We start from the raw sequence: 11798 nt of genomic DNA, 5'->3' as shown, positions 1-11798 counted from the left end.
AGCCTACTCTGCACAGAACCGCTGGGAGACTTTTTATCGATAGTGAGAAACTCGCGTATGTAACAAAACAACTTTATTCGACTTCACTTCGAGAGCGTAGGATCGAGACGTCTGTCTCGATCGAGAGTCCGGCAGCGAGAGAGTACATTAGGCGGTTCTCTCGCCTGCATTGCCCGAGGTTGAGAGTCCCAACCTCGTCGGAGCATATTCTCTAGGCGCGTGCCTAGGGGAATGGCGCGGCAGCGCCAATATCCCTACAATGGCTGTGAACGTGGTGCCATCTAAGCTCATTCCCTCGCAAGTGAACTAAGCGGTCCAAGGTCATACATAAGAGTTTCCTCCCCCTGGTCTTTACTCTTGGTCTTTATATATATCTCGTCGGTGTCCGGGCCCGGGCCGCGGCTCTTCTTTCTTTTTTGCCGCGTTAAAACAAATGGAGCACGTTTTGTTTCGTACTCCAATGAATAGAACTTTCCTCGTGTGATAGCCTATTATCACGCCGACACCAGAGATTGAATTGTACTTTCCTGTGCGGTAGGACCGCTTCATCCAACTTCCGTCAGCCACGACGGGAATGTGTGGAATTCCACATGCTAACACGTCGCCTCTTCCAACGGCTAGTCTTTTCTCCTCTTCAGCCGCTGCTACCATTTCCGCTTCCGCAGTACGGATTAATTTCTCCACGATGTCGTCATGGCATTTGCTGTATCTCTTCGTTGACATACCGGGGACATTAATGGCAGTGAGGAATTGTTCCATTTGTGCGTAGCCGCCTCCGTTGAGAATGGTTCCTGCCACTGCATTCCGATTGATATCCATGACCTGAGGATCATCAGGTTGACTGTGGATATCGGCTCTATAATCGCACATCATGCATTTCACGGTCAGGGTGGTCTCCAACCCCGTTCTCTTCATACGTATTATGTTCAAATCTTCCATCGAACAATCTAATATTTCGGAATGTTTGCTTATGCGTTTCATTTCTTGAAAAATATGAGGAATATCCACAATGCTGAGAGATCCGTCCGGAAGACACAATTCTTCCTGTGGGTCGACCGTCGTTTCTCTTTCCACGACGAGCTGGTGGGCCTGCACCTCCGCTTCTTCCTTCAGAATGTCTTTGATGGTTTTTTTACGTTTGACTATTTTTTTTTGTCATTTCTTGACTATGCTCGGCGTCAGAAGAGGTTGTCCGTAATATTTCTTTCTCTTGTCCACTTGACGACGGCGTTATACTTTCCATCGTGGATGGCTCGACCGTCGTTTCGTTTTCCTCGACGAAGTGCATTTCTTCGTCGGTGGCAGTTTGCTCCCCGAGTTCTTCAACGTTATCGGTATCTTGTGTAATTTCTTGACTACCCCCGGCGTCAGAAGAGGTTGTCCGTAATAGTTCCTTTTCTTGTCCACTTGACGACGGCGTTACATTTTTCATCGTGGATGGCTCGACCGTTGTTTTGTTTTCTTCGACGAGGTGCACATTTTCTGCTGACCCTGCCTCTTCATACAGGAGACGGCTTGACGTATCCTCCACGGCAAGATTCGCTATCTGCTTCATTCTACATACAGATTACAAAAAAAATTGCTTTAGGTGGATACGGCCCCCCTTTACAGATGCGTTTTTAAAAATGGTAACACTTTAAAAATGGCGAAATTACAATTATTTCAAGTGAACGCTGCATCGCAATTCAGTTGTTCATCATAATCTTGCGAACTTCCAAGTGTCACAATACTTCTCATGCGGTCGGTACTTCTCGAATACTGTTGCTCTCGCGTCTTCTTCTTGACTCTTCGTTTTGGGGCTTCGATACTTTACTTCTTTCTTGAAGACGATTTGCGCACTTCTTTCTTGCCGTCTTCACGGGTGTTTTCCCCTCCAAACAACCACCGAAACTTCTTTCAGGATGCACCTCCAATTACCGCAAAAATCAATCTGCAGTAATGTGGGAGCCGGTGCATCGCTTTTTGTGGACCGGTCGGGAAAGGGGGTACCCTCCTGGGGACGTATCCCCGCGAGGATACCACTTCCTCCCCCGAATACCTGGGACCGTATCTTCCACAAATGAAAGGAGTTCGATGCGTTGGTACAGAGATCACACCCTCGCCTTCTGTGACGACACGTCCTCTTCACAACGAGTCATTTCTTCCGTCTTCATTTCCGTCTGTCTCCTTCATTATTCCCTAATGGAACGTATCCTCCACTTTCTCATGATGTCCATTGAGCAATGAATAATAACTGTTTTACGATGCAGCGTCCAATTGAAATAATTTTAATTTCGCCTTATCATTTTTAAAAACAGGTCTGTAAGAGTGAAACTGTAGAGAAACACCTCCTTTGTTTAAAATAATTGCAGAAACTTAACCCTTAGCACTCGAGTGGTTACTCTGAAGCACCACTGGAGATTGTTGTGACATTATTTCAAAGAAATTACAAAAAATATTACAAAATATTTGTTCTATTGCAAAATTTGTATTTCATAGATTACTAAACATTTCAATATTATATGTGGAAATCGGATCAGTTTCGTATGAATAAAATGAAAATATTCTAAGACGGAAGAAAAATTTAGTTTTAGAATGAAAATAGCGCCAAGTGCAAAGGGTTAATTATTGCCTAATATTCTAATCTAATAATTAACAAAGATTGCAACATTGAAAACAAATTGAAACCATATTCCGGGGGTAATAACCCCCTCGCCGGCGTCCCGCGTTGCTCGCAGCCCTGGCTGATAACAACAAATTAGAGCAATTACTTGACCACATGACGTGAAGAAAAATATTTTGAAAGAACATCCAACATCTTTGCCGCTCACACAGGCACGCACGCACACACTCACCCGCGCAAGGTCGACGTACTCAGCAGAGCCCGCCGATGTCCGTCAGCTGTTACGGTAACGACACACAGTGGTTCAGATTGGAAAATCGTGTGACATTTCCTTAAAATATCGACTATCGCATATCAATATTTAATACTTATGTACTATTTCTTAAATGTCTATCAGTCTATTTGATCTTTTAGTGGCAATGTACAAAATTATGAATGGTATTACATGCCAGCGTCGATTCATAAATTACTAGTACATGGGGCGGAAATTATAAAAAATGCGTTATGTGTTTACAGAAATAAATTGTTGCTGCAATCAAAGTTAGCAAGGAATTAGGTAAGTAGGGTCCTCAATGGACCCCACGTATGCATTCATGTGCCTAGTATTTAGTATTGTAGCGGCTAGCTGGGCGCCGGAAGAGAAATCTTCAGCGCACCAGCACCAAGAAAGATTTATGGTTTGCACAGCATAAGACGCTATTTGTGAGAAAACGTCTTCAACGTTTTTGGCCACTTAGCGGACAGATGTGTCAATAGCGCAAGTGGACGCCATAAATTTTGGGTATTCGAAGGGTCTCCAGCCTAGAGTGTCCCAGCGACGCGTGCCCGGTTTCTGTCACCCGGGAAAGCTGGGACAGCAGCCCGCACAGAAAAATATGGAAAGCCGTGCTAAAATTCAGAATATGCCAAAATATGTGAAAGATGCACTTAGCAATCTACACCATCTAATCACCAACAAGAAACAAGCCTAAAAAAGCGAGGAAGATGCTACTTGTGTTCTCGAGAAGAAGACAAAAAATCGCGCATTATCTGCAAGTTTTGTGATAATTTTGTTTGCGAAAGGCACAAAAAGGTTGAAGGTTTTGTGTGCAATGTGTGCCATAATAAAGAATACAAATTTTGATTTCTGTTATGACTTTCCGATTGTATGTTTGGAGTAAAATACTTGTTTTTACTTCTACAATAAAGATCCTTAGATGTCATTTCTCTGTTTTCTCAATTAAGCACATTTTAATGTGGAGTCCATTAGGGACCCCACTTATGCATTTACGGAATTTTTTGTTACCTATCCGTAGGTTAGCAATTCAACATTATCTGGTTCAAGTTTCACGCTAATATCACATACGGTTTAAAAGTTATACAAAAATGTCGCACGATTTTCCAATCTGAACCACTGTACGACAGTTTGCTTTCTTTTTTTTTTCCGGCGATCAGCTGAGAACGTCGATCCCCCCACCCCCCACACCTGTGATGCTCGATGAATTACGTTGTACATATATGTACATACAGTGACAGTTAGCACGTGTTAGGCGCCGACAGGAGGGCACCTAGAATTTCGTTCAAAATTTATTTTCCACGACATGTTGTTGACTAATTGTTCTAACTTGTCGACAAAATCCAAATCGTATGATGCAATATTTAGTGCCGGGCGAAAAAGAGGTGCCTATGCGAAGTTAACCGGCCGGATTTCACGATTTTACTAGGATTTGGAAAAAAGCTCATAAAAACCAAACGAAAAGCAATATTAATATAATTTAAAAAGCAGTGTATTAAGGACGAAATAGATAAGAAAACAGTGACGCTAATTTTTCTATATTCCTAACCTAACCCAATCTGAATTTTATAATATCGTTGTTCGGATCTGATCAACAACTACCACAAAATACAGTCAGTCAAAAAAGTTTGTTAACGGTTCAGCGGAATGTTTACAAATAACTCTCAAGGAAACACTCTATGGTCAAGTACAATTTAGTTGCTTGGCTGTTAGCAAGAATAAATAACGTTTTCGCGAAAGAATTTCTCCGAAATGGAAGTAGCACTTGCGACCAGAGATTTAACTTTAAAATTAAGAGAAGATGGATTATCTATTAGAAAAATAGGTCAAATAGTAAAAAGGACAAATTCTTCAGTACAATATATTCTTGAGAAATACGCAAAAACTAAATCTATTAAAAGTTTACAACGTACAGGTCGACCACAAAAATTAGAAACTAATCGTAAACGTGCAATCCTACGAACAATTCGTTGTGATCCACAAACGAGTGCACCAAAATTGGCCAGTATGATAGAAAATGACTATGATATAAAAGTAGTGCCCGAAACTATTCGAAATGTTATAAGAAAAGCTGGATACAATGGTCGTACAGCGAGGAGAAAACCGTTCGTAAGTGAAGTTAATAAAAGAAAACGTTTGTATTTGCAAAGGCACACGTTAATAAGGATCAAAGCTTTTAGAATAATGTTATATTTAGTGATGAATGTAAATTTACTATTTTTACTTCGGATGGAAATGTTAAAGTGTGGAGAAAACCAAATGACCAGATGAAACTCGAAAATTTACTCCCATCGTAAACACGGAGGCGGCAGCGTGATGGTGTGGGGGTGTATGAGTGCAGCAGGGGTGGGAAATTTAGTCTTTATTGACGGTATAATGGATCAACATAAATATTTGAACACTTTGAAAGAAAATTTAAAAACCAGTGCCAGAAAATTACATTTTGAAGAGTCGTTTATCTTCCAGCTGATCACTAATCAACAAATTATGAATAATAGTGTTACATGTACGGACACTTTTTTGACCTCGTTTTCGTTGAGTTTTACTTTTGACTTTGTTTATTTGTCAACAAATAAATGTAATATAGCTTTTTTTGCACTGTTAATAAATGTTATGTTTGTGAACATAATAACGCAAGAATTATTTATTTATTACCGTATCCTTTAAAATTATGCAACTTTAAATAAATTCTTGTACGGTGTACAGAGACTTTTTTGACTGACTGTATGTAAAAGTCTATAATTTTTAGTAACGTAAAATTCAGCTGATAATTAAGAAACCAAACCTTAATCATCATTTATGTATTTAAAAAATAATTAGGTATCTTATAATTTATTATAATGTGTTTATAGTAAATAATTCATTTAAATGTAAATTAGAACAGAACACGACTTCGAAAATAGTTTGTCGCTAAATGATGAGTGTTTGGTTTCTTATTTATTTGAAAAGTTCACACAGTATATGGATTGTTTGTCACTTACCTATTCAGGTGTAATCTTCTTCTGCTGTATCTTTTCGCTGAGATGCGAAGTTTTTTGGTTGATGCAGTCGCCTTGGATGCTCGCTTGGCCGCCGTTTTTCCCGCGTGCTCAGTTGAAGACGAATCACCAAACTCCATTTTTTAACAGTTTTCACACTTTTTTCACAAAAACTGCAAACTATACACACTCCCGCTGACAGGCCAGTTCTGGCATAAAGCGCAATAAAAAAAAAACTACACACACTCGCGTCACCACAAGTCCGTATACTTATCTGTTCGCGCTGTCTATAAATTGTTTAACAAATGAAACAGGAATGATTCGCACGCGACACGAATGCGTTCCTGTCCATCAGTAAACTGAATGAAACAAACAACGCCCCAACTAGCTGTTGCCAGTTGCGTCATCGGCCCACCCCCTCCCCCCACCAACAGATCTTTCGCTCTTGATTTGTTTATCTGTGTATACTGAAAAATGTGTTGTAATTTTTAAATAATTTTTTTTTCTTTTTTCGGTAAAGCCACCTACGATCCTCAAAAGTGACCCCCGAATCAAATTGATTTGTAGTCACACCGTGCCGAACAAAAAATTACGAAAAAATTCATGGATATTCTACTTACTAGCATACATGAGTGAGATTTTTTTCCGAATTTTAGGTGGAAAAATCGATTTTTACACAAATCCGAAAGCATAAAATGCCCGATTTTATATCAAACTTCTCGATTGACCCCCTTATATTGTTATGTTCGCTGTGTCTTCATTGTGATTATTAATGTGTATTTTTTTACAGTTCTTTCGGATTATGCAAACGTGTTTGTTTAAAAAAAAGTGGAAATCTCCAAACATTCGAAGAAAGTGCGTATTTCGTATTGAAGTTTCAGAGACACCGGTTTTATAAAAATTCAGTAGTTTCGAAAATTAACAAACAGCATAATATCTGTTGATAAAGCTTAAGCAATTAACAGTTTGTGATGGGGTAGTTAAATTTTCTACACCCGTAAAGTCATTTCGGAAATAAAATAATTTTGCCATCCTGCAAACGTCAGGGTAGGTTTTATTACCTTAGACCCTAACATCTGCAGGCGGTCAACTCTAACATCTTGCGATGCGAATCGCGTACCGCTACACACGCACAAATTCGAAGTATGAATATTCGAGAATTCATGATGACTCGTGTGTAAATTGTAGAATATGATCTTGTAGAATTAGTAAAAAGTAATGATGTTGAAATCGTAAATTCGGTATCATTGCAGTTCAAAATTGGTCATTGCTATTGAGTTTAGGTATACAATTAAAAATACATGTTCTAATATGTTAATATTTTTATAAGTACGCGACATTAATTACCAACCAAATTAAAATATGGCTTGATCGTCTAGTGCTAAGCAAAGGATTACATGTGGTGGCATTTGGAAAATATTCTAACATTTAATTACAGGGAACTGTTTTTGTTACTTCGAAAAAACAGTCAAATTTGCATACATTTCTAAGCCGTTTGTTATGTTCCCAGTGCTTTCTAGACAATTTTTTTTGCAAAACGTCGAGAATTTATCTAACTGTAATGCTAAAAAAGAAAAAGTATAATTTGGTTGGTAAATAATGTCGCGTACTTATAAAAATATTAACATATTAGAACATGTATTTTTAATTGTATAACTAAACTCAATAGCAATGACCAATTTTGAACTGCAATGATACCGAATTTACGCCTTCAACATCATTACTTTTTACTAATTCCACAAGATCATATTCTACAATTTTCAAAAAGATAAACAAATTTTTATTCGTTATTCGAAGGTTCGAATAAAAAAAGTATCTTTATTCGACGAGTATCGAATGAATAATTTTATTCGACGAGAATTTATCCGACGAATAAAGAAAATTTTTTTTATTCGAACTTCGAATAATATTTTCATCTTCTATCTGTATCTTTTATTCGAAGGCTTCGAATAACGCATAAAGATGAAGTGTCTTTTATTCGAATCGTTATTTAAACAATTTTTTATCGGAATAATGCCTAACTCTGGATTGGGACATCTGGTTATGGCATGGGTATTGCTTTACGCTCTTGGAACGTGACTTTTGGGATTTTTAGAAATTAAGTACGGAGTGGCCTTGTCACCGTAAATTTAGCTAATTTCCCAATCGTGTCCGTTCCCAAGGCGTACAGTTAGCAATTGTATGTAGTTTTCTAGGACCGTGCCATAAAGTTGCCAGAGGTCCCATCCTGCCCTTCTTTAGCTTTGCGCTTGACGATTGCCAGACGCTCTGGGTTTTTCCCAGGCTCTAGCAACTCTTTGTATTTAGCAAGTGGTTGATGACACTTAGTCGATCAGGATGGCCTTGGGGCCATCAGGATGTTCCTTAGTCCCATCTCCTACTTTCCTACCGTCCACTCCCTATTGGTCCTCGTCCTGGCCAATCCAGGGATGTTTTTTGTCATCTAGGAAGGGAGGAAAAATCCCGAAGCAATAGGGAGGATCTACGGTTCACTCGATCCTCCAAGTCAATTCGGTTCCAAACGCGCCAGAGGCAACGTCTAATTGAATCAAGAGTTTTCCTGGAAACACCACGCAGCCGTACGTATCCAACTTGTTGCAGAATATATATTAGTGTTGATACTTCTAGTTAGTGTTGATCAGTGTTGACATTTGACTGACTGTGGCAATTCTTCAGATGGAGAATATACAATTTGCGGCGGCGACGGCACCAGCACCGGCAGAGGCGACACCAGAACCGGCGGCGGCGACACCAGCACCGGCGGCGACACCAGCACCGGCGGCGGCTCCAACACCGGCGGCGACGACACCGGTACCGGCGGCGGTGATGGCGGCAGTCGCCCGCCTATCACTTAAATCGAGGCGTGAAGAAAATGTAGTGAGTAGACGGTATATTTCGTCATTCCTAAACGTTTATTTATTTCTAAAACTTTTCATTTCATTTACAGAAAATTGTAAACGGCCGCACCGGCGAGGGGACGTCCCTAGACGTGAGGACCGCGCCTAACCCGCCATCCAGCCCGGTCATACAAATGACCGAAGATATGTTCGTGAGTACAGAAACATAAAAATGTTATATACAATAAGGAGCAAAACTGAGTCCACACTATTTGAAACAACATAACTTTTTTTATAATTAGATCAAATGACTTGAATGTTATTGAGAAGCTAGAAGGATTAGTTTATTAGACGAGGTGTAAAAAATTTTTGAAAAAATTGAAATTGGTCGGAATCGCAAAGGAGATAGTAAAAGTTGGATTTTTCACCTTTTTTTTCTGAGCCTGTATTGAAAATTTATAATAAATAGCCTGTATAATAAATTATATCCATGCTGAAAATTTCACCGATATTGGTTAATTCGTTTACGAGTTATAAACGCTTAAAAGTGGGAAAATTGCCATTTTTATAACTCGTAAACGAATTAACCAATATCGATGAAATTTTCAGCATGGATATAATTTATTCGAGCCAATCAAACACATTCTTTAAATTTTAGATACAGGCTCAGATAAAAAAGCTGAAAAAACCAACTTTTACTATTTCTTTTCCAATACAAATTTTTTTCAAAAATTTTTTATACTTCGTCTAATAAACTAATCCTTCTAGCTTCTCAATAACATTCAAGTCATTTGATCTAATTATAAAAAAAGTTATGTTGTCTCAAATAGTGTGGACTTAGTTTTGCTCCTTACTGTACATGTTGCATATAAATGTTGTATATAAATGTTGTGTATATCTTTCAGACGAAGATAATGAAGGAGATAAAGAGGAGCTCCTACCGCCGAGGAGGGTGGGGAAAAAGGCGCGGTGGCAGCGGGGGGCGTGGCGGCGGCGGGTGGCGTGGCGGCCGCGGCGGGCGCGGCGGCGGCGGGTGGCGTGGCGGCCGCGGAGGCCGCGCGGCCCCGTACATAAATATACAATATTAAAATAAAGTTCATTATTTTTAATATATTTAAATATACTTTCTTCATTTATTGTTCCCCTCAGGGTTACATTTCTATTACACCTCCTTCCTTTCCCCGCTACTATCCTAACTCTAACCCTAACTGAAAAGAACAAAATAAAATAAATAAATAAAATAAAGAAAGTAGTCTTTTTTCTCACACATCTACGCCCCTCCTTCCCTAACAAGCGGAAAGTAGGACCTGCCGGTGGTCAAGCGATCTAGATTTATCCTTCGTCTACCGCTTTTGACCAATGACATGCCCCACCTTTGTATTATAGAGTCAGGAATCGCGGCCTCCCGAAACCTTGCTAGTCTCATCGGTACACGTACAGGCCGACTTGGCGGTGTGTGAGAGTGCCGCGACACGGCTGTTCGAACGAAGCTACGGCAGCGCCGTCGTTTACGATGTCGACCACGCGTGCCCAGATCGCCTCTCTGACAGGCGTCATGCGACCGAATAATGGAAAATGTTGCTCGAAAACGCAAAAGTAAGACCTGCCGGTGGTCAAGCGATCTAGATTTATCCTTCGTCTACCGCTTTTGACCAATGACATGCCCCACCTTTGTACCATAGAGTCAGGAATCGCGGCCTCCCGAACCCTTGCTAGTCTCATCGGTACACGTACAGGCCGACTTGGCGGTGTGTGAGAGTGCCGCGACACGGCTGTTCGAACGAAGCTACGGCAGCGCCGTCGTTTACGATGTCGGCCACGCGTGCCCAGATCGCCTCTCTGACAGGCGTCATGCGACCGAATAATGGAAAATGTTGCTCGAAAACGCAAAAGTAGGACCTGCCGGTGGTCAAGCGATCTAGATTTATCCTTCGTCTACCGCTTTTGACCAATGACATGCCCCACCTTTGTATTATAGAGTCAGGAATCGCGGCCTCCCGAACCCTTGCTAGTCTCATCGGTACACGTACAGGCCGACTTGGCGGTGTGTGAGAGTGCCACGACACGGCTGTTCGAACGAAGCTACGGCAGCGCCGTCGTTTACGATGTCGACCACGCGTGCCCAGATCGCCTCTCTGACAGGCGTCATGCGACCGAATAATGGAAAATGTTGCTCGAAAACGCAAAAGTAGGACCTGCCGGTGGTCAAGCGATCTAGATTTATCCTTCGTCTACCGCTTTTGACCAATGACATGCCCCACCTTTATATCATAGAGTCAGGAATCGCGGCCTCCCGAACCCTTGCTAGTCTCATCGGTACACGTACAGGCCGACTTGGCGGTGTGTGAGAGTGCCGCGACACGGCTGTTCGAACGAAGCTACGGCAGCGCCGTCGTTTACGATGTCGGCCACGCGTGCCCAGATCGCCTCTCTGACAGGCGTCATGCGACCGAATAATGGAAAATGTTGCTCGAAAACGCAAAAGTAGGACCTGCCGGTGGTCAAGCGATCTAGATTTATCCTTCGTCTACCGCTTTTGACCAATGACATGCCCCACCTTTGTACCATAGAGTCAGGAATCGCGGCCTCCCGAACCCTTGCTAGTCTCATCGGTACACGTACAGGCCGACTTGGCGGTGTGTGAGAGTGCCGCGACACGGCTGTTCGAACGAAGCTACGGCAGCGCCGTCGTTTACGATGTCGGCCACGCGTGCCCAGATCGCCTCTCTGACAGGCGTCATGCGACCGAATAATGGAAAATGTTGCTCGAAAACGCAAAAGTAGGACCTGCCGGTGGTCAAGCGATCTAGATTTATCCTTCGTCTACCGCTTTTGACCAATGACATGCCCCACCTTTGTATTATAGAGTCAGGAATCGCGGCCTCCCGAACCCTTGCTAGTCTCATCGGTACACGTACAGGCCGACTTGGCGGTGTGCGAGAGTGCCGCGACACGGCTGTTCGAACGAAGCTACGGCAGCGCCGTCGTTTACGATGTCGGCCACGCGTGCCCAGATCGCCTCTCTGACAGGCGTCATGCGACCGAATAATGGAAAATGTTGCTCGAAAACGCAAAAGTAGGACCTGCCGGTGGTCAAGCGATCTAGA

This window comes from Halictus rubicundus, chromosome 4 (assembly GCF_050948215.1).
Source record: "Halictus rubicundus isolate RS-2024b chromosome 4, iyHalRubi1_principal, whole genome shotgun sequence".
NCBI classification, from domain to species: domain Eukaryota; kingdom Metazoa; phylum Arthropoda; class Insecta; order Hymenoptera; family Halictidae; genus Halictus; species Halictus rubicundus.
The sequence above is the reverse complement of the archived record's forward strand: the minus strand, read 5'-3'. Positions refer to the sequence as shown.